Source organism: Carcharodon carcharias, chromosome 11, assembly GCF_017639515.1.
Source record: "Carcharodon carcharias isolate sCarCar2 chromosome 11, sCarCar2.pri, whole genome shotgun sequence".
Lineage (NCBI taxonomy): Eukaryota > Metazoa > Chordata > Chondrichthyes > Lamniformes > Lamnidae > Carcharodon > Carcharodon carcharias.
The window spans coordinates 7,629,420-7,652,619 of record NC_054477.1 but is presented as its reverse complement, the minus strand read 5'-3'; the positions used below and the strand labels follow the sequence as shown (position 1 = coordinate 7,652,619).

At 49.7% G+C, this 23,200-nt stretch overlaps 1 protein-coding gene across 3 annotated transcripts in view; it reads left to right on the top strand.

Moving 5' to 3' along the window:
- Positions 1–23,200, top strand: part of fhip1b (FHF complex subunit HOOK interacting protein 1B) — a 234,649-nt gene that overhangs the window by 97,839 nt on the left and 113,610 nt on the right. Inside the window, exon 1 of one of the 3 annotated variants that reach the window (XM_041199659.1) lies at positions 18,066–18,183. The exons of 1 other annotated variant lie outside the window; for it this stretch is intronic. The gene's annotated coding sequence lies outside the window, so the exon portion shown is untranslated. Of the gene's footprint in view, positions 1–18,065; positions 18,184–20,171; positions 20,292–23,200 lie in introns of those variants that run through there. One more of the 3 variants, XM_041199657.1, reaches the window with a different exon arrangement.

Genomic DNA, 23,200 nt, shown 5'->3' with positions numbered 1-23,200 from the left:
GTGAGTGATCCAAGAGGGAGAGAGAGAGAGATCCTGGTTGATTCTTGAGGGAGAGAGAGATCCAGTGTGTGATCCTGAGGGAGAGAGAGATCCCGGTGAGTTATCGCTGAGAGAGAGAGATCCCGGTGAGTGATCCCTGAGGGAGAAAAAGATCCCGGTGAGTGCTCCTTGTGAGAGAGACTCCAGTGAGTGATCCCTAAGGGAGACAGAGATCCCAGTGAGTGATCCATGAGAGAGAGAGATCACGGTGAGTGATCCCTGAGAGAGCGAGAGATCCCTGTGAATGATCCCTGAGGGAGAGATCCCAGGGAATGATCCCTGGGAGAGAGTGATCCTGGTGAGTGATCCCTGAGAGAGAGGGAGATCCCAGTGAGTGATCCCTGAGAGAGATAGATCCCAGTGAGTGATCCCTGAGAGAGAGAGAGATAGTTCCCAGTGAGTGATAGCTGAGGGAGAGAGAGATCCTGGTGAGTGATCCCTGAGAGAGAGAGAGATCCCATTGAGTGATTCCTGAGAGAGAGATCCCGGTGAATGATCCCTGAGAGAAAGAGAGATCCTGATGAGTGATCCCTGAGAAAGAGAGATGCCAGTGAGTGATCCCTGAGAGAGACAGAGATCCGGGTGAGATCCCTGAGAGACAAAGATCCCAGTGAGTGATCACAGAGAGAGAGATCTTGGTGAGTGATCCCTGAGCGAGAGAGAGAGAGAGATCCCAGTGAGTGATTTCTGAGAGAGAGAGATCCCGATGAGTGATCCCTGAGAGAGAGTGATCCTGGTGAGAGATCCCTGAGAGAGAGAGAGATCCCAGTGAGTGATCCCTGAGAGAGAGAGAGAAAGATCCTGGTGAGTGATCCCTGAGAGAGAGAGAGATCCCGGTGAGTGATCCCTGAGAGAGAGAGAGAGTGAGAGATGCAGGTGAGTGATCCCTGAGAGAGAGAGAGAGAGATAATGATGAGTGATCACTAAGAGAGAGATCCCAGTGAGTGATGCCTGAGAGAGAGGAGGATCCCAGAGAGTGATCCCTGAAAGAGAGAGAAAAGGAGAGGTCCTGGTGAGTGATCCCTGAGAGAGAGAGAGGGAGATCCCGGTGAGTGATCCCAGAGGGGGAGAGAGAGAGAGATCTCAGTGAGTGATCCCTGAGAGAGAGATCCTGGTGAGTGATCCCTGAGAGAGAGATCCTGGTGAGTGATTCCTGAGAGAGGGATCCCGGTGAATAATCCCTGAGAGAGAGAGAGATCCCAGTGAGTGATCCCTGAGAGAGAGAGAGAGAGAGAGAGAGAGATAGATCCCAGTGTGATCCCTGAGAGAGAGAGTTCCCAGTGAGTGATCACTGAGGGAGAGAGAGATCCTGGTGAGTGATCCCTGAGAGAGAGATCCTGTTGAGTGATTCCTGAGGGCAAGATCCCGGTGAATGATCCCTGATAGAGAGAAAGAGATAGATCCCGGTGAGTGATCCCTGAGAGAGAGGGAGATTTGGGTGAGTGATCCCTGAGAGAGAGAGAGATCCCGGTGAGTGATCCCTGAGAGAGAGGGAGATCCTGATGAGTGATCCCTGAGAGAGAGAGAGAGATCCTGGTGAGTGATCCATGAGCGAGAGAGAGAGAGATCCCAGTGAGTGATTCCTGAGAGTGTTCCCGGTGAGTGATCCCTGAGAGAGAGAGATTGTGGTGAGAGATCCCTGAGAGAGAGAGAGAAATCCTGGTGAGTGATTCCTGAGAGAGAGAGAGAGACAGATCCTAGAGAGTGATCCCTAAGAGAGAAAGAGAGAGATCCGGGTGAGTGATCCCTGAGAGAGAGAGAGAGAGAGAGAGAGAGAGATGTCGGTTAGTGATCCCTGACAGAGAGAGAGAGGGAGATCCCGGTTAATGATCCCTGAGGGAGGGAGAGAGAGAGCTCCCGGTGAGTGATCCCTGAGAAAGAGAGAGATCCCAGTGAGTGATCCCTGAGAGAGAGAGAGAGATCTGGGTGAGATCCCTGAGAGAGAGGGAGAGAGATCCAGGTGAGTGATCCCTAAGAGAGAGGGATCCTGGTGAGTGATCCCTGAGAGAGAGAGAGAAAGATCCCGGTGATTGATCCCAGGGGAGAGAGAGATCCCGGTGAGTGATCCCTGAGAGAGAGAGATCCCCATGAGTGATCCCTGAGGGAGAGAGAGATCCTGGCAAGTGATCCAAGAGGGAGAGACATCCTGGTTGATTCCTGAGGGAGAGAGAGATCCCGGTGAGTGATCCTGAGGGAGAGAGATCCCGGTGAGTGATCCCTGAGAGCGAGCTGCCGATGAGTGATCCCTGATGGAGAGAGAGATCCTGGTGAGTGCTCCCTGAGAGAGAGGCTCCGGTGAGTGATGCCTGAGGGAGATAGAGATCCCGGTGAGTGATCCCTGAGGGAGAGAGAGATCCTGGTGAATGATCCCTGAGGGAGAGTGAGATCCCGTTGAGTGATAAATGGGGGAGGGAGATCCTGGTGAGTGATCCCTGAGAGAGATAGCGATCCCGGTGAGTGATCCCTGAGAGAGAGAGATCCCGGTGAGTGAACCCTGAGAGGGAGAGAGATCCCGGGGAGTGATCCCTGAGGGAGACAGAGATCATGGTGAGTGATCCCTGAGGGTGAGAGAGATCCCGGTGATGTTCCCTGAGGAAGAGAGATCCCGGTGTGTGATCTCTGAGGGAGAGAAAGACACTGGTGAGTGATCCCTGAGAGAGAGACTCAGGTGAGTGATCCCTGAGGGAGACAGATCCCGGTGAGTGATCCCTGAGGGAGAGAGAGATCCCTGTGAGTGATCCCCAAGAGAGAGATGTCCCAGTGTGTGATCCCTGTGAGAGAGAGAGAGAGAGATCCTGGTGAGTGATCCCTGAGGGAGAGTGATCCCAAAGAGTGATCCCTGAGAGAGAGAGAGAGAGATATCCCATGAGTGATCCCTGAGAGTGAGAGATCCTGTTGAGTGATCCCTGAGGGAGAGAGATCCTGGTGAGTGACCACTGAGGGAGAGAGATCCCGGTAAGTGATCCCTGAGGGAGAAAGAGAGGTCCAGGTGAGTGATCCCTGGGAAGAAAGAGATACCTGTGAGTGATCCTTGAGGGAGAGAGATCCTGGTGTCTGATCCCTGACGGCGAAAGAGATCCCATTCAGTGATCCCTGAGGGAGAGAGAGATACTGCCAAGTGATCTCTGAGGGAGAGATATCCTGGTGAGTGATCCCTGAGGGAGAGAGAGATGCTACCGAGTGATCTATGAGGGAGAGAGATCCTGGTGAGTGATCCCTGAGAGAGAGAGATAGTTCCCAGTGAGTGATCGCTGAGGGAGAGAGAGATCCTGGTGAGTGATCCCCGAGAGAGAGAGAGAGAGAGAGATCCCATTGAGTGATTCCTGAGAGAGAGAGATCCCGGTGAATGATCCCTGAGAGAAAGAGAGATCCTGATGAGTGATCCCTGAGAAAGAGAGATACCAGTGAGTGATCCCTGAGAGAGAGAGAGAGAGATCCGGGTGAGTGATCCCCGAGAGAGAGAGAGAGAGAGAGAGATTCTGGTGAGTGATCCCTGAGAGAGAGAGATCCTGGTGATTGATCCCTGAGAGAGAAAGATCCCAGTGAGTGATCACAGAGAGAGAGATCCTGGTGAGTGATCCCTGAGTGAGAGAGAGAGATCCCAGTGAGTGATTCCTGAGAGATCCTGGTGAGTGATCCCTGAGAGAGAGAGGTTCTGGTGAGAGATCCCTGAGAGAGAGATTGAGATCCCGGTGAGTGATCCCTGAGAGAGAGAGAAACAGATCCTAGTGAGTGATCCCTAAGAGAGAGCGTGATCCTGGTGAGAGATCCATGAGAGAGAGAGAGAGATCCCGGTGAGTGATCCCGGAGAGAGAGAGAGAAAGATCCTGGTGAGTGATCCCTGAGAGAGAGAGAGATCCCGGTGAGTGATCCCTGAGAGAGAGAGATAGAGAGAGATGCCAGTGAGTGATCCCTGACAGAGAGAGAGAGAGAGATCCTGGTCAATGATCCCTGAGGGAGAGAGAGATCCCGGTGAGTGATCCCTTAGAAAGAGAGATCCCGATGAGTGATCCCTGATAGAGATACAGAGATCCGAGTGAGATCCCTGAGAGACAGAGAAAGATCCCAGTGAGTGATCACAGAGAGAGAGATCTTGGGGAGTGATCCCTGAGCGAGAGAGAGAGAGAGATCCCAGTGAGTGATTTCTGAGAGAGAGAGATCCCGATGAGTGATCCCTGAGAGAGAGTGATCCTGGTGAGAGATCCCTGAGAGAGAGAGAGAGATCCCAGTGAGTGATCCCTGAGAGAGAGAGAGAAAGATCCTGGTGAGTGATCCCTGAGAGAGAGAGAGATCCCGGTGAGTGATCCCAGAGAGAGAGAGAGAGAGTGAGAGATGCAGGTGAGTGATCCCTGAGAGAGAGAGAGGGAGATCCCGGTGAGTGATCCCAGAGGGAGAGAGAGAGAGATCTCAGTGAGTGATCCCTGAGAGAGAGATCCTGGTGAGTGATCCCTGAGAGAGAGATCCCGGTGAGTGATTCCTGAGAGAGCGATCCCGGTGAATAATCCCTGAGAGAGAGAGATCCCAGTGAGTGATCCCTGAGAGAGAGAGAGAGAGAGATAGATCCCAGTGTGATCCCTGAGAGAGAGAGTTCCCTGTGAGTGATCACTGAGGGAGAGAGAGATCCTGGTGAGTGATCCCTGAGAGAGAGATCCTGTTGAGTGATTCCTGAGGGCAAGATCCCGGTGAATGATCCCTGATAGAGAGAAAGAGATAGATCCCAGTGAGTGATCCCTGAGAGAGAGGGAGATTTGGGTGAGTGATCCCTGAGAGAGAGAGAGATCCCGGTGAGTGATCCCTGAGAGAGAGGGAGATCCTGATGAGTGATCCCTGAGAGAGAGAGAGAAATATACTGGTGAGTGATCCATGAGCGAGAGAGAGAGAGATCCCAGTGAGTGATTCCTGAGAGTGTTCCCGGTGAGTGATCCCTGAGAGAGAGAGATTGTGGTGAGAGATCCCTGAGAGAGAGAGAAATCCTGGTGAGTGATTCCTGAGAGAGAGACAGATCCTAGAGAGTGATCCCTAAGAGAGAAAGAGAGAGAGATCCGGGTGAGTGATCCCTGAGAGAGAGAGAGAGATAGATGTCGGTTAGTGATCCCTGACAGAGAGAGAGAGGGAGATCCCGGTTAATGATCCCTGAGGGAGAGAGAGAGAGAGCTCCCGGTGAGTGATCCCTGAGAAAGAGAGAGATCCCAGTGAGTGATCCCTGAGAGAGAGAGAGAGAGATCTGGGTGAGATCCCTGAGAGAGAGGGGGAGAGAGATCCAGGTGAGTGATCCCTAAGAGAGAGGGATCCTGGTGAGTGATCCCTGAGAGAGAGAGAAAGATCCCAGTGATTGATCCCAGGGGAGAGAGAGATCCCGGTGAGTGATCCCTGAGAGAGAGAGATCCCCATGAGTGATCCCTGAGGGAGAGAGAGATCCTGGCAAGTGATCCAAGAGGGAGAGACATCCTGGTTGATTCCTGAGGGAGAGAGAGATCCCGATGAGTGATCCTGAGGGAGAGAGATCCCGGTGAGTGATCCCTGAGAGCGAGATGCCGATGAGTGATCCCTGATGGAGAGAGAGATCCTGGTGAGTGCTCCCTGAGAGAGAGGCTCCGGTGAGTGATGCCTGAGGGAGATAGCGATCCCGGTGAGTGATCCCTGAGGGAGAGAGAGATCCTGGTGAATGATCCCTGAGGGAGAGTGAGATCCCGTTGAGTGATAAATGGGGGAGGGAGATCCTGGTGAGTGATCCCTGAGAGAGATAGCGATCCCAGTGAGTGATCCCTGAGAGAGAGAGATCCCGGTGAGGGAACCCTGAGAGGGAGAGAGATCCCGGGGAGTGATCCCTGAGGGAGACAGAGATCATGGTGAGTGATCCCTGAGGGTGAGAGAGATCCCGGTGATGTTCCCTGAGGAAGAGAGATCCCGGTGTGTGATCTCTGAGGGAGAGAAAGACACTGGTGAGTGATCCCTGAGAGAGAGACTCAGGTGAGTGATCCCTGAGGGAGACAGATCCCGGTGAGTGATCCCTGAGGGAGAGAGAGATCCCTGTGAGTGATCCCCAAGAGAGAGATGTCCCAGTGTGTGATCCCTGTGAGAGAGAGAGAGATCCTGGTGAGTGATCCCTGAGGGAGAGTGATCCCAAAGAGTGATCCCTGAGAGAGAGAGAGAGAGAGATCCCATGAGTGATCCCTGAGAGAGAGAGATCCCGGTGAGTGATCCCTGAGGGAGAGAGATCCTGGTGAGTGACCACTGAGGGAGAGAGATCCCAGTAAGTGATCCCTGAGGGAGAAAGAGAGGTCCAGGTGAGTGATCCCTGGGGAAGAAAGAGATATCTGTGAGTGATCCTTGAGAGAGAGAGATCCTGGTGTCTGATCCCTGACGGCGAAAGAGATCCCATTCAGTGATCCCTGAGGGAGAGAGAGATGCTGCCGAGTGATCTCTGAGGGAGAGATATCCTGGTGAGTGATCCCTGAGGGAGAGAGAGATGCTACCGAGTGATCTATGAGGGAGAGAGATCCTGGTGAGTGATCCCTGAGGGAGAGAGATATCCCAGTGAGTGATCCCTGAGGGAGTGCGAGATCCCGGTGAGTGATCCCTGAGACGGGAGAGATCCCAGTGAGTGATCCCAGAGGGAGAGAGATCCCGGTGAGTGATCCCAAAGGGAGAGAGATCCCGGTATGCGATCCCTGAGGGCGAAAGAGATACCGGTGAGTGATCCATGAGGGAGAGAGATCCTGGTGACTGATCCCTGACAGCGAAAGAGTTCCCAGTGAGTGATCCCTGAGGAAGAGAGAGATGCTACCGAGTGATCTCTGAGGGAGAGAGAGATGCTACCAAGTGATCTCTGAGGGAGAGAGATCCCGGTGAGTGATCCCTGAGGGAGAGAGAAATCCCAGTGAGTGATCCCTGAGAGAGAGAGAGATCCCGGTGAGTGATCCCTGAGGGAGAGAGAAATCCCAGTGAGTGATCCCTGAGAGAGAGAGATCCCGGTGAGTGATCCCTGAGAGCTGAGAGATCCTGGTGAGTGATCCCTGAGGGAGGGAGATCCTGGTGCGTGATCCCTGAGAGGGAGTGCTCCCGATGAGTGATCCCTGAGAGAGAGAGAGAGAGAGACCGGGGAGTGATCCCTGAGGGAGAGAGAGAGATCCCGGTGAGTGATCCCTGAGGGGGAGAGAGATCCCAGTGAGTGATCACTGAGAGAGAGAGAATTCTGGGTGAGTGATCCTTGACAGAGAGAGAGATCCCGGTGAGCGATCCCTGAGAGAGAGAGAGATCCCGGTGTGTGATCCAATGGAGAGCGAGATCCTGGTGTGTGATCCCTGAGAGAGATCCCAGTAGTGATCCCTGGGGGGAGAGATCCCGGTGAGTGATCCCTGAGGGAGAGTGATCCCAAAGAGTGATCCAAGAGAGAGAGAGAGATCCCAATGAGTAATCCCTGAGGGAGAGAGATCCTGGTGAGTGATCCCTGAGGGAGAGTGATCCCAAAGAGTGTTCCAAGAGAGAGAGAGATCCCAATGAGTAATCCCTGAGGGAGAGAGATCCTGGTGAGTGATCCCTGAGGGAGGGAGAGAGATGCCAGTGAGTGATCCCTGAGGGAGAATGAGATCCTGGTATGTGATCCCTGAGAGAGAGGTCCCTGTGAGTGATCCCGGATGGAGAGCGAGATCCCTGTGAGTGATCTCTGAGGGAGAGAGAGATCCCGGTGATTGATCCCTGTGGGAGAGAGATCCTGGTGAGTGATCCCTGAGAGAGAGAGAGAGAGATCCTGGTGAGTGATCCCTGAGGGAGAGAGATCCCGGTGTGTGACCCCTGAGGGAGAGAGATCCCGGTAAGTGATCCCTGAGGGAGAGAGAGAGGTCCAGGTGAGTGATCTCTGAGAAAGAAAGAGATACCGGTGAGTGATCCCTGAGGAAGAGAGAGATCCTGGTGAGTGATCCCTGATGGTGAAAGAGATCCCAGTGAGTGATCCCTGAGGGAGAGAGAGCTGCTACCAAGTGATCTCTGAGGGAGAGAGATCCCAGTGAGTGATCCCTGAGGGAGACAGAGATCCCGGTGAGTGATCCCTGAGAGAGGGAGAGATCGTGGTGAGTGATAACTGGGGGAGAGAGATCCTGGTGAATGATCCCTGAGAGAGATAGAGATCCCGGTGAGTGATCCCTGAGGGAGAGAGAGTTCCTGGTGAGTGAACCCTGAGAGGGAGAGAGGTTGCGGTGAGTGATCCCTGTGCGAGAAAGAGAGACCTCCCGGTGAGTGATACTTGAGAGAGAGAGAGATCCCGGTGAGTGATTCCTGAGGGAGAGAGAGAGACCCCGGTGAGTGATTGCTGATGGAGAGAGAGACCCCGGTGAGTGATCCCTGAGAGAGAGAGATCCTGGTGAGTGATTCCTGATAAAGAGATCCCAGTGAGTGATCCCTGAGAGAGAGAGAACCCAGTGAGAGATCCCTGAGAGAGAGAGAGAGAACCCAGTGAGTGATCCCTGAGAGAGAGGGAAAGAGATCCCGATGAGTGATCCCTGAGAGAGCAAGATCCTGGTGAGTGATCCCTGAGAGAGTGATCCCAGTGAGTGATCCCTGAGAGGGAGAGAGATCACGGTGAGTGATCCCTGAGAGAGAGATCCCGGTGGGTGATCCCTGAGAGAGTGAGGTCCCGGTGAGTGATCCCTGAGAGAGAGATAGAGATGCCGGTGAGTGATCCCTCAGAGAGAGGTCATGGTGAGTGATCCCTGAGAGAGATCTCACTGAGTTATCCCTGAGAGCGAGAGAGATCCCGATGAGTGATCCCTGAGAGAGAGATTCTGGTGAGTGATCCCTAAGAGAGAGATCCCAGTGGGGCTTTAAGAATGTGGTACAGTAATTGTGAGTGTAACTGACCCCAAGCATGGCAAAAGCTGGGCATGGGTTTGAGGTACCGGGAGATAAGGTCCAGTGGAAATGACGAGTGTCATAAATGTGTAGTTGTAATATTATAGATTTTAAGGACAACGGTTTTATAGGTACATCTTTGCTATAAAAACTTTAAATTGAGTTTAAGAGCCATTTTAAAAATAGAAGTACAGACAGACAACTTGGCACCTTTCTGTTTGTTCAGACCTTGTCAGAACCTGCTATCTCCTGAAATGATCACAGGCTCATTAAAATACATGACTACTCTAAGGCTGTCCACTGAATCTTCTAAAGGTGTGAAGACTCATTAGTTTCTGAGAAAACAGGACTCAGGAAGGGTCTTCAAAGTCCTCAACGTAATTACCTGGTTGAACAATGATTCATTTGAATTAACATAGTGGCATAACCCTGAGAGAGAGAGATCCCGGTGAGTGATCCCTGAGAGAGAGATCCCGGTGAATGATCCCTAAGAGAGAGAGATCCTGGTGAGTGATCCCTGAGGGAGAGTGATCCTGATGAGTGATCCCTGAGAGAGAGAGAGAGAGATCCCAGTGAGTGACCCCCGAGAGAGAGATCCCAGTGAGTGATCCCTGAGAGAGAGAGGGAGAGAACCTGGTGAGTGATCCCTGATAGAGAGAGATCCAGGTGAGTGATCCCTGAGAGAGAGATCCCAGTGACTGATCCATGAGAGAGAGAGATCCCAGTGAGTAATCCCTGAGAGAGAATGATCCTGGTGTGTAATCCCTGAGAGAGATAGATCCTGGTGAGCGATCCCTGAGAGTTAGGAAAAGAGAGAGGTTCCAGGGAGTGATTCTTGAGATAGATATTCCAATGACTGATTCCTGAATGAGAGATCCTGGTGAGTGATCCCTGAGAGAGAGATCCCAGTGTGTGATCCCTAAGAGAGAGATCCCAGTGTGTGATCCCTAAGAGAGAGATCCTGTTGAACTATCCATGAGAGAGATAGGTCCCAATGAGTGATCCCTGAGGTAGAGAGAGATCATGGTGAGTGATCCCTCAGGGTGATCCTTCAGAGAGAGCGATCCCAGTGAGAGATCCCAGAAAGATCCCAGTGTATGATCCCTGAGAGAGGTGGAGATCCCAGTGAGTGATCTCAGAGAAGGAGATCCCAGTGGGTGATCCCTGAAAGAGAGAGATCCCAGTATGAGATCCCTGAGAGAGACACCAGCAAGTGATCCCTGAGAGAGAGGAGTGATCCTGGTGAGCAATCCCTGAGAGAGAGATCCTGGTGAGTGATCCCTGAGAGAGAGTAGAGATCCTAGTGAGTGATCCCAGAGAGAGAGCAATAGAGATATCCCGGTGAATGACCCATGAGAGAGAGAGATCCTATTGAGTGATCCCTGAGAGAGAGAGAGAGAGGTCCTGGTGAGTAATCCCTGAGAGAGAGAGAGAAAGATCCTGGTGAGTGATCCTTGAGAGAGAAATCCTGGTGAGTGATCCTGGAGGGAGAGATCCTGTTGAGTGGCCCCTAAGAGAGAGATTCAGTTGAGCTATCCATGAGAGAGATAGATCCCAGTGAGTGATTCCGAGGGAGAGAGAGAGATTCTGGTGAGTGGTCCTGGGGGGAGGGAAAGATCTCGGTGAGTGATGTCTGGAGTATTGTGTATTGTTTTAGCCTCCTTATTTAAGGAAGAATGTAAACGTGTTAGAAGCGGTTCAGAGAAGGATTACCAGACTAATACCTGGAATGGGTGGATTGTCTTATGGGGAAAGGTTGGACAGGATACGGCTGTACCCACTAGAGTTTAGAAGAGTAAGAAGCGATTTGATTGAACCATGTAAGATCCTGAAGGGTCTTGACAGGGTGGATTTGGAAAGGATATTTCCACTTGTGGGAGAATCTAGAACTAGGAATCACTGTTTAAAAATAAGGGGTCGGCCATTTAAGATAGAGATGAAGAGAATTTTTTTCTCTCAGAGGGTCGTGAGGCCTTGGAACTCTCTTCCTCAAATGACAGTGGAAGCAGAAGTAGATAGATTCTTGATAAGCAAGGAGGTGAAATGTTATCAGAGGTAGGTAGGAATGTGGAGTTGAAATTACAATCAGATCAGCCATGATCTTATTGAATGGCAGAGCAGGCTCGAGCAGCTGAGTGGCCTAATCCTGCTCCTAATTTGTATGAGAGAGTGAGATCTCAGTTAGTGATTCTGGGAGAGAGAGGAGAGGTCCTGGTGAGTGATCCCAGTGAGAGAGAGAGATCCCAGCGAGTGAGAGAGAACCTGGTGGGTGATCATGAGGTAGGAGAGATCACGATGAGCGGTCCCAGGAGAGAGAGAAATCCTGGTAGGTGATCCGAGTGAGAGAAATCCCATGAGTGATCCTGGGGAGAGAGAGAGAGACAGACTCTGATGAGTGATCCCAGGGATCAAGCTGCACTTGAGGCCATAACTTCGCTGTTCACAATACTGCAAATATGTCCTTCCTTGGCAGCCTTCAAGGAGCTGCCTGTGCCGTTTTTAAACCAGCTCAGCCAGCGTGAAACGCACGCTGAAATGCTCAGCGCTGCCAGGGTTGGGGGGGGTGGGGCAAGAACGTCACTGTGGGTGTGGGTGAGGGTTGGAGAGAGCTCCCTAAAGGCAGACTCCCACCTCAGGGAGCTGCAGACCTGCAAATAATGAAATGAAGCACTAAAATTCAGCAAAAAATATCCATGCATCACAATCAGGCACCTGAAAGCACACTTCATAAAAATGCTGTTCCCAGATATTTCTTTTTATTTTAGTTCCCAATGGAGATTTCATCCCGCCCTTGGGCGAGGCTTCATGACAAATGTAAAGTCCACCTGGCCCATTCGCCCGTCTGCCAACTGTAAGGCCTCACTGGCCACACAAAATCGCAGACAATTGCGCCATTAATGGGCTTAATTATCCTCTTAATTGTCGGTGGGCGAGGTCCTGACATTCCCATGTGTCTGCCGAGTGAAATATCACTCAAGTGCACGATGCCGTCGGGATGTTTGCCCAACATTGTCTCGTGTGATTTTACACCCAATCAGGCTGGGCACGTGTCCGCCCATGGGACGTAAAATTCTGCCCTTGAAATCCTGAGCAGTCTTGACAGAGTGCATGTGGAAAGGATGTTTCTGCTTGTGGGAGAATCTAGAACTAGGGGTCACTATTTAAAAGGGTCACCCATTTAAGATGGCGATGATTTTTTTTCTCTTGTGTGTCATGCATCTTTGGAACTCTCTTCCTCAAAAAGCGGTGGAAACAGGATCTTCGAATATTTTTAAGGCAGAGCTAGATTGATTCTTGATTAACAACGAGGTGAAAGGTTATCAGGGGTAGGCAGGAATGTGGGGTTGAGGCGACAGTCAGAACAGCCGGTATCTTATTGAACGGTGCGGCAGGCTCGAGGGTTCGTGTGGATTACCCCTGTTGGTTTGAATGAGAGATAGAGATTGCGGTGAGTGATCCCAGAGAGAGAGAGATCCAGATGAGTGATCCTGGGTAGAGAGAGAGATCCCAGTGAGTGATCCCAGGGAGAGATCCAGGTGATTGACCCTGGGGAGAGAGAGAGAGATCCTGGCAAGTGAGCCTGGGAGAGAGATCATGGTGATTGACCCTGGGGAGGGATAGAGAGATCCTGGTGGGTGATCCCAAGAAAGAGATAGAGACCCCAGTGTGTGATCCTGGGAGAGAGAGACAGAGATCCTGGTGAGTAATCCCAGGCAGAGAGAAAGATCCCAGTGAGTGATCCCAGGGGGTGAGGGAGAGATCCTGGTGAGTGATCCCCAGGGGAAGACATCCTAGTGAGTGATCCCTGAGAGATAGGTAGATCCAGGCGAGTGATCCCAGGGAGAGAGATTCCAGTGAGTTATTCTGGGGAGAGAAGGGTCCCAGTGTGTGACCCCAGGGAGAGAGATATCCTGGTGAGTGATCCCTGAGAGAGAAAGAGATTCCAGGGAGAGAGAGATCCCAGTGAGTGATCCCGGGGTGACATCACTTGCAATTCTTCCTTTTCATCTTCACCTCTATCTCTCTTGTCATCCGGGGTGCTCTGGATTTACTTGTCCTACCTTTCCCTTTCTAGGGAATATACCTTGACATTTCCTGCAATACTTTTTCTTTGAAGGTAGCCCATTGTTCAGCTACCGTCTTTTCTGCCAACATTTGATTCCAATTCACTCAACTTAGATGCATTCTCATCCCATCAAAGTTGGCTTTGCCCCAGTTAACTCTCCCTGCTCTAGATTGTTCCTTGTCCTTTCCCATGGCCAACCTAAACCTTATAATACAATGATCACTGTCCCCTATAAATGCTTTCCCACTGATATTTGATCCACTTTGTCCAACTCATTCACCAGAACCAGGACCATCAGTGCCTGCCCTCTCATTGGACTGGAAACATACTGCTGCAGAAAATTATCCTGAACAGATTCCAGGAACTCTCGCCCCTCTTGTCCCTTTGCACTATTCCTATTCCAGTCTATATTTGGATAATTGAAGTCCACCATTATAATTACTCTATAATTCTTGCACTTGTCTGTAATTTCTTTGCAGATTCTATTAGTTGATGGTCTATATACTACACTGAACAATGTTATTTCACCTTTTCAATTCCTTACCTCCAGCCAGAGAGATTCCATCCTTGACCCCTCTGGAACGTTCTCTCTTCAGTACTGTAATGCAACCTTTAATCAATACTGCCGCTCCCCCCGTCCCTTTTCTTCCTTTCCTGTCTCTCCTAAACACCTTATACCCGGAAATATTTATTGCCCAGTGCTGCCCTTCTTTGAGCCAGGTCTCTGCCATGGCAATAATCTCATAATTCCATTTGTCAACCTGTGGCTGCAGTTCACCAATCTTATTAAGCAAACTCCGTGCATTCACATACATGACAATTAATCCTGATTTAGGCTTTTTTCACTTCCCCCTTGCTTTGACCCCATCAAATGACTTACTATTGTCTACTCTAATTCTATCAAACTCTCCAAGTATTCAATTTACCTTGATAATACTCTCTGATATATCTTCCTTATCAGTTAATACTTCATTACTTCCCACTGCCAGTTTTTCTCCTCTCCACTCTGAATTTTCCCTCAGGTTCCCATCCCCCTAGTTTAAACCCTCCCCAACCGCCCTAGCGAGCCTCCCCGCGAGGACATTAGTCCCAGTCCTGTTCAGGTGTAACCCGTCCTTGTACAGGTCCCACCTGCCCCAGAACTGGTCCCAATGCCTCAGAAATCTAAAGCCCTCCCTGCTACTCCATTTCTCCAGCCACGTGTTGACCTGTTCAGTCTTCCTATTCTTGTGATCACTAGCTTGTGGCCCTGGGAGTAATCCTGAGATTACTGCTTTTGAGGTCCTGCTTTTCAATTCCCTTCTGAACTCCCTAAAATCTACTTTCAGGACCTCAGCCCTTTTCCTACCTATGCCATTGGTCCCAATGTGGACCATGACCTCCGGCTGTTTACCCTCTCCTAAAAGAATGCCCTGTAGCTGCTCTGTGACATCCTTGACCTTGGCACCAGGGAGGCAACATCCCATCCTGGAGTCACGTCTACAGTGCAGAAACGCCCGTCTATTCCCCGAACTATGGAATCCCCGACCACTAAAGCACTTGCACGAAATCTTCCTCCTCCCCTCCTGTGCAGCTGAGCCACCTGTGCTGCCACAAACTTGGCTCTTTTTATTCATTCCCGGGATGTGGGCTTCACTGGCCGGGCCAGCATTTATCACCCATCCCTAGTTGCCCTTGAGAAGGTGGTGGTGAGCTGCCTTCTTGAGCCGCTGCAGTCCATGTGGTGTAGGTACACCCCCAGTGCTGTTAGTGAGGGAGTTCCAGGATTTTGACCAGCTTGCTACAGCCTCTGAGGAACCATCTTGCTCACCAGTATCCAAAATGGGGAAGCGGTTAGAGAGCGAAATAGCCTCAGGAGATTCCTGCACTACCTGCCTATATCTCTTAGATACTCTGTCTGTCACCTATTGCCTCTCTGCCTGTGTACCTCTTAGCTGCAGTGTGACCACCTCTCTAACGTGCTATTCACGTAATCCTCAGCCTTGCGGATGGACCACAGTGACTCCAGCTGCCGCTCAAGTTCCGCAAACCGGAGCTCATGTTTCTGCAGCTGCTGACACTTCCTGCAGATGTAGTCATCGAGGCCACTTTGTGCCTGCACGACTTCCCACATCAGCAGGATGCACATCCCACACGGCCGAGCTGCATCGACATACCTTAAACTTTATTTATGGTGTTTACTATAGTATGGTATAATATAATATGACTCACTATAATACAATCGTCTCCTCTGTCCTGAGTCCAGAAAGCCTATACTTACCAACCAATAGGACTCCTGTGATGTCACTTTTATATTTTAAACTCCTGGCTCTCTCTCTCTCCGCTACTTGATGGGCTCTCTTTCTTTGAACTCACGCTGCTTTATGGACTTCCCCTGTAGCAAAGTAAGAACCAGAACTGGAGGCTGAGGAAAGGTAGAAAATGAAAGGACCATCTCCTTCCCTCGTCATTGAAGTCCCTCACTCCCCAAACTTCAACTTAAACACTGTAATGCACACAAAGCAGCACCCCAGTGCAGTCACTGTTTAAAAATAAGGGGTCGCCCATTTAATACAGACACCTCTCAGAGGGTAGTGAGTCTTGGGAACTCCCTTCCTCAAAAGGCAGTGGAAGCAGACTCTTTGAATATTTTTAAGGCAGAGGTAGATAGATTCTGATAAAGAAGGGGGTGAAAGGGTTTCTGGAGTAGGTGAGAATGTGGAGTTGATGTTACAATAATATCAGCCATGATCCTATTGAATGCCGGAGCAAGCTTGAAGGGCTGAGTGACCGACTCCTGCTCCTAGTTCGCATGAGAGAGAGAGAGATCCTGATGTGTGATCCCGGAGAGAGAGAGAGAGAGAGAGATACTGGTGAGTGAGCCCAGGGAGAGAGAGAGATCCTGGTGAGTGTTCAAGGGGAGAGAGAGATCCTGGTGAGTGATCCTCGGAGAGAGAGAGATCCCAGTGAGTGAGCCCAGGGAGAGAGAGGGGAGAGAGATCCTGATGAGTGTTCCTGAGGAAAAGGAGAGATCCTGGTGAGCTATCCCAGAGAGAGAGAGAGAGAGATCCCGATGGGTGTTTAGGGGAGAGAGAGATCCTGATGAGTTATCCTGGGGAGAAAGATATCCTGGTGAATGATCCCAGGGAGAGAGTGAGGGAGAGAGATCCTGGTGAATGTTCAAGGGAAGAGAGAAATCCTAGTGAGTGATCCTGGGAGAGAGAGGGATCCCAGTGAGTGAGCCCAGGGAGAGAGAGGAGAGAGAGAGTGAAAGATCCTGGGGAGAGAGAGAGAGAGAGATCCTGGTGAGTGATCATGGGGAAGGGGAGAGATCCTGGTGAGCTATCCCAGGGAGAGAGAGAGAGATCTTGATGGGTGTTCAGGGGAGAGAGAGACCCTGGTGAGTGAACTTGGGAGAGAGAGAGATCCCGGTAAGTGAGCCCAGGGAGAGAGAGAGTGATCCTGGTGAGTGATCCTGGGGAGAAAGAAATCTTGGTGAATGATCCCAGGGAGAGAGAGAGAGATCCTGGTGAGTGTTCAAGAGGAGAGAGAGATCCTGGTGAGTGATCCTGGGAGAGAGAGATACCCCAGTGAGTGAGCCCAGGGAGAGAGAGATCCTGGTGAGTGATCCTGGGGAAGGGGAGAGATCTCAGTGTGCGATCCCAGGGAGAGAAAGAGAGATCCCAGTGAGTGATCTGGGGGTGAGAGAAAGATTCCACTGAGGGATCCTGGGTGGAGAGAGATCCTGGCGATTGATCCCAGGGTGAGGGTCCCCTGTGAACGATCCTGGGGAGAGAGAGAGAGAGATCCCGGTGGGTGATCCTGGGAACCGAGAGAGATCCCTGGCAGAGAGATCCCAGTGAGTGATCACAGGGTGGGAGATGCTGGTGAGTATTTCTGGATAGAGAGATTCCTGTGAGTGATTCTGGGGAGAGAGAATGAGATACTGGTGAATGATCTTGGGTAGGGAGAGAGATCCAGGTGAGTTATCCTGAGGATAGAGATCCCAGTGTATGATCCTATGGATAGAGGGAGAGATCCTGACAGTACAGTGCTCCCTCAGTGCTGACCCTCTGACAGTGCAGCACTCCCTCAGTGCTGACCCTCTGACAGTGCAGCACTCCCTCAGTAGTGACCTTCCGGCAGTGCAGCACTCCCTCAATACTGACCCTTTGAGAGTCCAGCACTCTTTCAGTACTGACCTGCTGACAGTGCAGCACTCACCCAGTACTGAATCTCCAACAGTGCACAGCACTCCCTCAGTGCTGACCCTGTGACAGTGCAGCACTCCGTCAGTACTGACCCTCTGACAGTGCAGCACTCCCTCAATACTGAGCCTCAGACAGTGCACAGCACTCCTTCAGTGCTGACCCTCTGACAGTGCAGCACTCCGTCTGTACTGACCCTCCAACAGTGTGGCTCTCCCTCAGTATTGACCCTCTGACAGTGCGGCACTCCCTCAGTACCGACCCTCTGACAGTGCAGTTCTCCCTCAGTACTGACCCTCTGACAGTGCAACACTCCCTCAGTACTGACCCTGTGACAGTGCGGCACTCCCTCAGTACGGACCCTCTGACAGTGCAGCAGTCCTTCAGTACTGACCCTCCAACAGTGCAGCACTCCCTCAGTACTGACCCTCTGACAATGCAGCACTCCCTCAGTATTGACGTTCGGACAGTGCAGAAACCCCTCAGTACTGACCCTCTGATTCTGCAGCGCTTCCTCAGTGCTGCACTGGGAGTATCAGCCTAGATTTTATGCTCATTCTCCTGGAGTATGAGTTGTGGGTAGGCTACTGTTCAGCTATCTGGTTATCTCAGCAAGGCTCTGTCTGAACGTGCAGTATTACTGTGGCATCAACCTCCCCGTCTGCGGTGAGTTTACCCAATTGCCTCCCAGTTGCTGCGAGGGTATTGTCGTGTTTGGACTGGCCCTGGAGTGATGTGCAGGGTGTGTTGAAAATGTGGTCAGGGTTTTAGGCTGTTTCAGTTGTTTCCAGATGTGAAAGCAGTGTGTTTCAATCTTGTTCCCAAGATTGGTTTGTGATTCCTGGTTGACGTATATGATGAGGGAGGAGACATTGAAGTACAGTATGGAAACCAATGGGAGGGAGATGCTTGGATCACAAAGGCAATCTTGCAGCTTCCTGCGTAAGGATGAACTGACAATGAGGAATCTGGGATCTCTAGACTGTTAGTCTCCCAGTGCTATGTTGAGCAAAGTGGACTATTTGAGCTCAAGTTGGGACAGAGGTAAGAGTGGCTATTGGTTCATGGTGGTCTGGACCCCAGAAGCTTTAACTCTTTCATGTGACTGAAACTAATTTTCAGGGACTGCATAAAACAAATCCAACAGAGAAATAGCTGAAAAACCAGAAACAGCTGAATCACCATAGCTGAAAGTCATCTAATGCAACCAAAGTACTGTACTTGTTCCCAGCTTCCAACTTCACCAGCGAGGTCATGCTTTGATTTGAAACTATTCACAGGAGACAATCAGCCATGTAGTGCAAGAGTGATTGAGTTGTGAATGCATTAAACCTGGGCAAAAACTTTCAAACCCTTTCCCTAGAAGATTAAACAGCCTCTGTGGCACAGTGATTGTATAGAACCTGCCTTAGGAACTTTCTCTCCATCGAGTGCCAAAGGATCGGGACTTTCCCCAGTGAAGGACCAGAGTGGGAACCAAGCAGGGATTTTTCTTTCAGCTCAGCATATGGGCGTTTACCCTCTGAGTCACTTGGCACCTAGTTCTTGAGATTTGTTTGTAAGAATTTGCACAAGTTTAACTTCTGTTACAGACAGAATTTGTGTGGTCCTTTCCAGTCTGTAATCAGGATGTTTGTGTGTAAGGTGTGTATATTTCCCTATCCTCAGAGTGACTTTCCCTTATTTAAAATAAATTCCAGCAGCAGGCTTCTTGGTGATTTTAGAAAGGAAAGTTATTTATTATCACGCACTTGGCCCGGGTGTTTGAATGCAAAATCTCAATCACTTGTCTCACTCAAACTCAGGCAAAGATTAGATACAGATGCCATTAAAAGCCATAATTATAAAAATTGAATTTATAACTCAGTCCCTATGTCGATGCAGGCCTGATAACTCTTAGTTGAGTTGATACTTAGTTGGAGTGAAGGTCTTTGGAAACAAATGATTCTCATGGAGCTGTGAAGCCTTTTGTAGTAGGATAGCCAGGAGATTGGTTCTCAGGCTGAGTTGGAAGTGAGGGAGTGACAGTACTGATACATTGTATTGTAATCTAGTGAATATGAGTTGATCATAAGAAATAGGAGCAGGAGTAGGCCATTTGGCCCCTCAAGCCTGCTCCACCATTCGATACAATCATGGTTGATCTAACTGTGGCCTTAACTCCACTTTCCTTCCTGCCGCCCATAACCCTTGACACTCTTGTCAATCATAAATCTAACTCAGCCTTGAATATATTCACTGACCCAGCTTCCATTCCTCTCTGGGGAAGAGAATTCCAAGACTAACGACCCTCTAAGGGAAGAAATTTCTCCTCATCTCCGCCTTAAATGGGAGACCCCTTACTTTTAAACTATGCCTTGCATTCTAGATTTCCCCAGGAGAGGAAACATCCTCTCAGCAGCTACCCTGTCAAGCTCCCTCAGAATCTTATATGTTTAATAAGATCATTCTTCTAAACTCCAATGAGTGTAGGCCCAACCTGCTTAATCTTTCCTCACGGGACAACCCCTTCATCCCAGGAATCCAACCGAGTGAACCTTCTCTGAACTACTTCCAATGCAAGTATATCCCTTCTTAAGTAAGGAGACCAAAACTGTACACAATACTGCAGCTGCGTCTCACCAAAGCCCTGTAGAAATCTTCCCTACTGACATGTCTGCTGATGCCTGGGTTATTTCACAATGCTGCCCTGCCCTGTGTCTCACACTGATGGGGTTTAAGAAACCTCTGCATCTGAGTTTCTAGCCCATGGCCTGATGCTGGCTGCTTTTTCTTGTTCCCACTTCGTGTTATTGGCTGTAGGGACCTCAAGTAAACATCGTTGGTGGAGGTGAGCTGTTGTATTGGGCCAGGGACCGTCAATTAATCAGTAGGACCCAGGGCTGTTTCTATCTATCTATATATATATATCCAATTCCAGATGGAGATTGTTGGAGTATCTGATTACAGGACTGTAAAATCACTGTTAATTGTCCCCTCCTGTAGATGACCAGTTAAAGTCCACACCCAGTGTGTCAGCAACTCCAGCATTTACTGTTCCCTGAAATTCATTTATATCATAACTCTGCATGCAGTCCAATGGAATACTGCTGTTGTACCTGGACAGTTTATCAGAACCCTAGACAAGAAACTAAAGGAAGCAACTTCAAAAGGTAATTCCTCTCTCTTGGATGAGTATATGGATGTGTTTGAGTGTGTGCATGTGTCTGTGTGTGAGCATGTGTCAGTGTGTGTGCATGTTTCTGTGTGTGTGCATGTTTCTGTGTGTGTCTGAGTGTGTGCACGTGTCCGTGTGTGTGCATGTTTCTGTGTGTGTCTGTGTGTGTGCATGTTTCTGTGTGTGTGTGTGTGTGCATGTTTCTGTGTGTGTCTGAGTGTGTGCATGTGTCTGTGTGTGTGCATGTTTCTGTGTGTGTCTGTGTGTGTGCATGTTTCTGTGTGTGTCTGTGTGTGCATGTTTGTGTGTGTGTGCATGTTTCTGTGTGTGTCTGTGTGTGTGCATGTTTCTGTGTGTGTCTGAGCGTGTGCATGTGTCTGTGTGTGCGCATGCTTCTGTGTGTGTGCTTGTTTCTGTGTGTGTGGCTGAGTGTGTGTGTGTCTCAGAGTGTGCATGTTTCTGAGTGTGTGTGTCTAAGTGAGTGTGTGTGCCTGAGTGAGGATGTGCATGTTTTAGCGTGTGTGTGTGTCTGAGTGTGTATGTGTGTGTGTGTGTCTGTTTCTCTTATCTTTTTTTCTGTCTCCATCATCTCCAACTCTATCCAAGCCAATGGGCACTGAGGCCAATTGTTGCAACAATTGGCTATCCCAGTTAATTGGAAGCAGGGATGTTTATGTGGCATCAAGCTGCAGATGGTACTGCTTCAACAGAGAGTTGTGAAGCCATTCTGAACAGTGTTTCCCAGGTGTGTGCCTGCTCTCTCTCCAAATGTTTGTCAAGAAATTATAGTGCAAAGTCTGGCAAGGAGGGGCCTGGTGATATTACTCAGACATTTCCAGTGAAAGTAATGATAGCAATACAGGAAATATCTTTAATCCAGAAATACCCATTTGAGCAGTGCCGAGACAGGAGGTCCCAGGCAGAGCCGGAGTCTGGCTGAGGTAGTTAATCTTAGCGTTGAGCAACAGTAGTGTCGTTTTGTGGTGCTAGATTTATTCAGTTTAACACGCTTTGGCAATCTGAACTCATGATCTCTGTGTTGTTAATCTAGTACCATGACCACTAGGCTGATGTAACTGAACATAAACTTGGATTTACGAACATACAAATTAGGAGCAGGAGTGGACCACTTGATCCCTTGAGCCTGCTCCACCATCCCCATGGTTGATCTGATTGTAACCTCCACTCCACATATCTGCCTATGCCAGATAATCTTTCACCCCCTTGTTAATCAAGAATCTATCTGGCTCTGCCTTAAAAATATTTAAAGACTCTGCTTCCATCGCCTTTTGAGGAAGAGAGTTCCAAAGACTCACAACCCTCTGGGAGAAAAAAACTCTCCTTATCTCTGTCTTAAATGAGCGGCCTCTTATTTTTAAACATTGACCCCCAGTTCTAGATTCTCCCACAAGAGGAAACATCCTCTCTGCTGGCACTCTGTCAAGACCCCTCAGGATCTTAAAGATTTCAATCAAGTTGCTTCTTAGTCTTCTAAACCCCAGCGGAAACAAGCCTAACCTGTCCACCTTTCCTCAAGGGACGGTTTGCCCATTCCTGGTATTAGTCTGTTAACCTTCTCTGAACCACTTCTAACGCATTTACATCCTTCCTTAAATAAGACCAGTACTGTACACAATACTCCAGATGTGGTCTCACCAATGCCCTGTATAACTGAAGCATAACCTCCCTACTTTTGTATTCAATTCCCCTCGAATAAACGATAACATTCTGTTAGCTTTCCTAATTACCTGCTGTACCTGCATACTAGCCTTTTCCAATTGATGCACTTGGACACCCAGATCCCTCTGCATCTCAGATGTCAGCAAACGCTCACCATTTGGATAATATGTTTCCTTTTTATTCTTCCTGCCAAAATGGACAATATCACATTTTCCCACATTATACTCCATTTGCCAGATCTTTGCCCACTCACTTAACCCATCTATATCATTCACAGCCTCCATATGCCCTGTTTACAGCTTACTTTCCTACCTATCTTTGTTTTGTCAGCCTTTCCCAGCTACTATACACCACCTTTAACATAACAAAACATCCCAAAGCGTTTCACAGGAGCGATTATCAAATGGGGTGTGACACAAAGTCAATATTAGATCAGGTGACCAAAAGTTAAGTCAAGAAGGTAATGTGTGGGAGAGACAGTGAGTGGTAGATTGCAGTGCGGGAGAGAGAGAGAGAGTGGAACATTGCAGAGTGGGAGATAGAGAGAGAGAGGCACATTGCAGTGTGAGAGAGAGAGAGTGGAACATTGCAGTGTGAGAGATAGAGACAGAGTGGCACATTGCAGTGTGGCAGATAGAGAGAGAGTGGCACATTGCAGTGTGAGAGAAAGAGAGTGACACATTGCTGTGTGGGAGAGAGAGAATGGCACATTGCAGTGTGTGAGAGAGAGTGGCACATTGCAGTGTGGGAGATAGAGAGAGTGGCACATTGCAGTGTGAGAGAGAGAGAGAGAGTGGCACATTGCAGTGTGAGAGATAGAGTGGAACATTGCAGTGTGAGAGAGAGAGAGTGGCACATTGCAGTGTGAGAGATAGAGTGGAACATTGCAGTGTGAGAGAGAGAGAGTGGCACATTGCAGTGTGGGAGAGAGAGAGAGAGAGTGGCACATTGCAGTGTGGGAGAGAGAGAGAGAGTGGCACATTGCAGTGTGGGAGAGAGAGAGAGAGTGGAACATTGCAGTGTGAGAGAGAGAGAGTGGCACATTGCAGTGTGGGAGAGAGAGAGTGGAACATTGCAGTGTGAGAGAGAGAGAGTGGCACATTGCAGTGTGGGAGAGAGAGAGTGGCACATTGCAGTGTGAGAGAGAGAGAGGCACATTGCAGTGTGGGAGAGAGAGAGTGGAACATTGCAGTGTGGGAGAGAGAGAGGCACATTGCAGTGTGG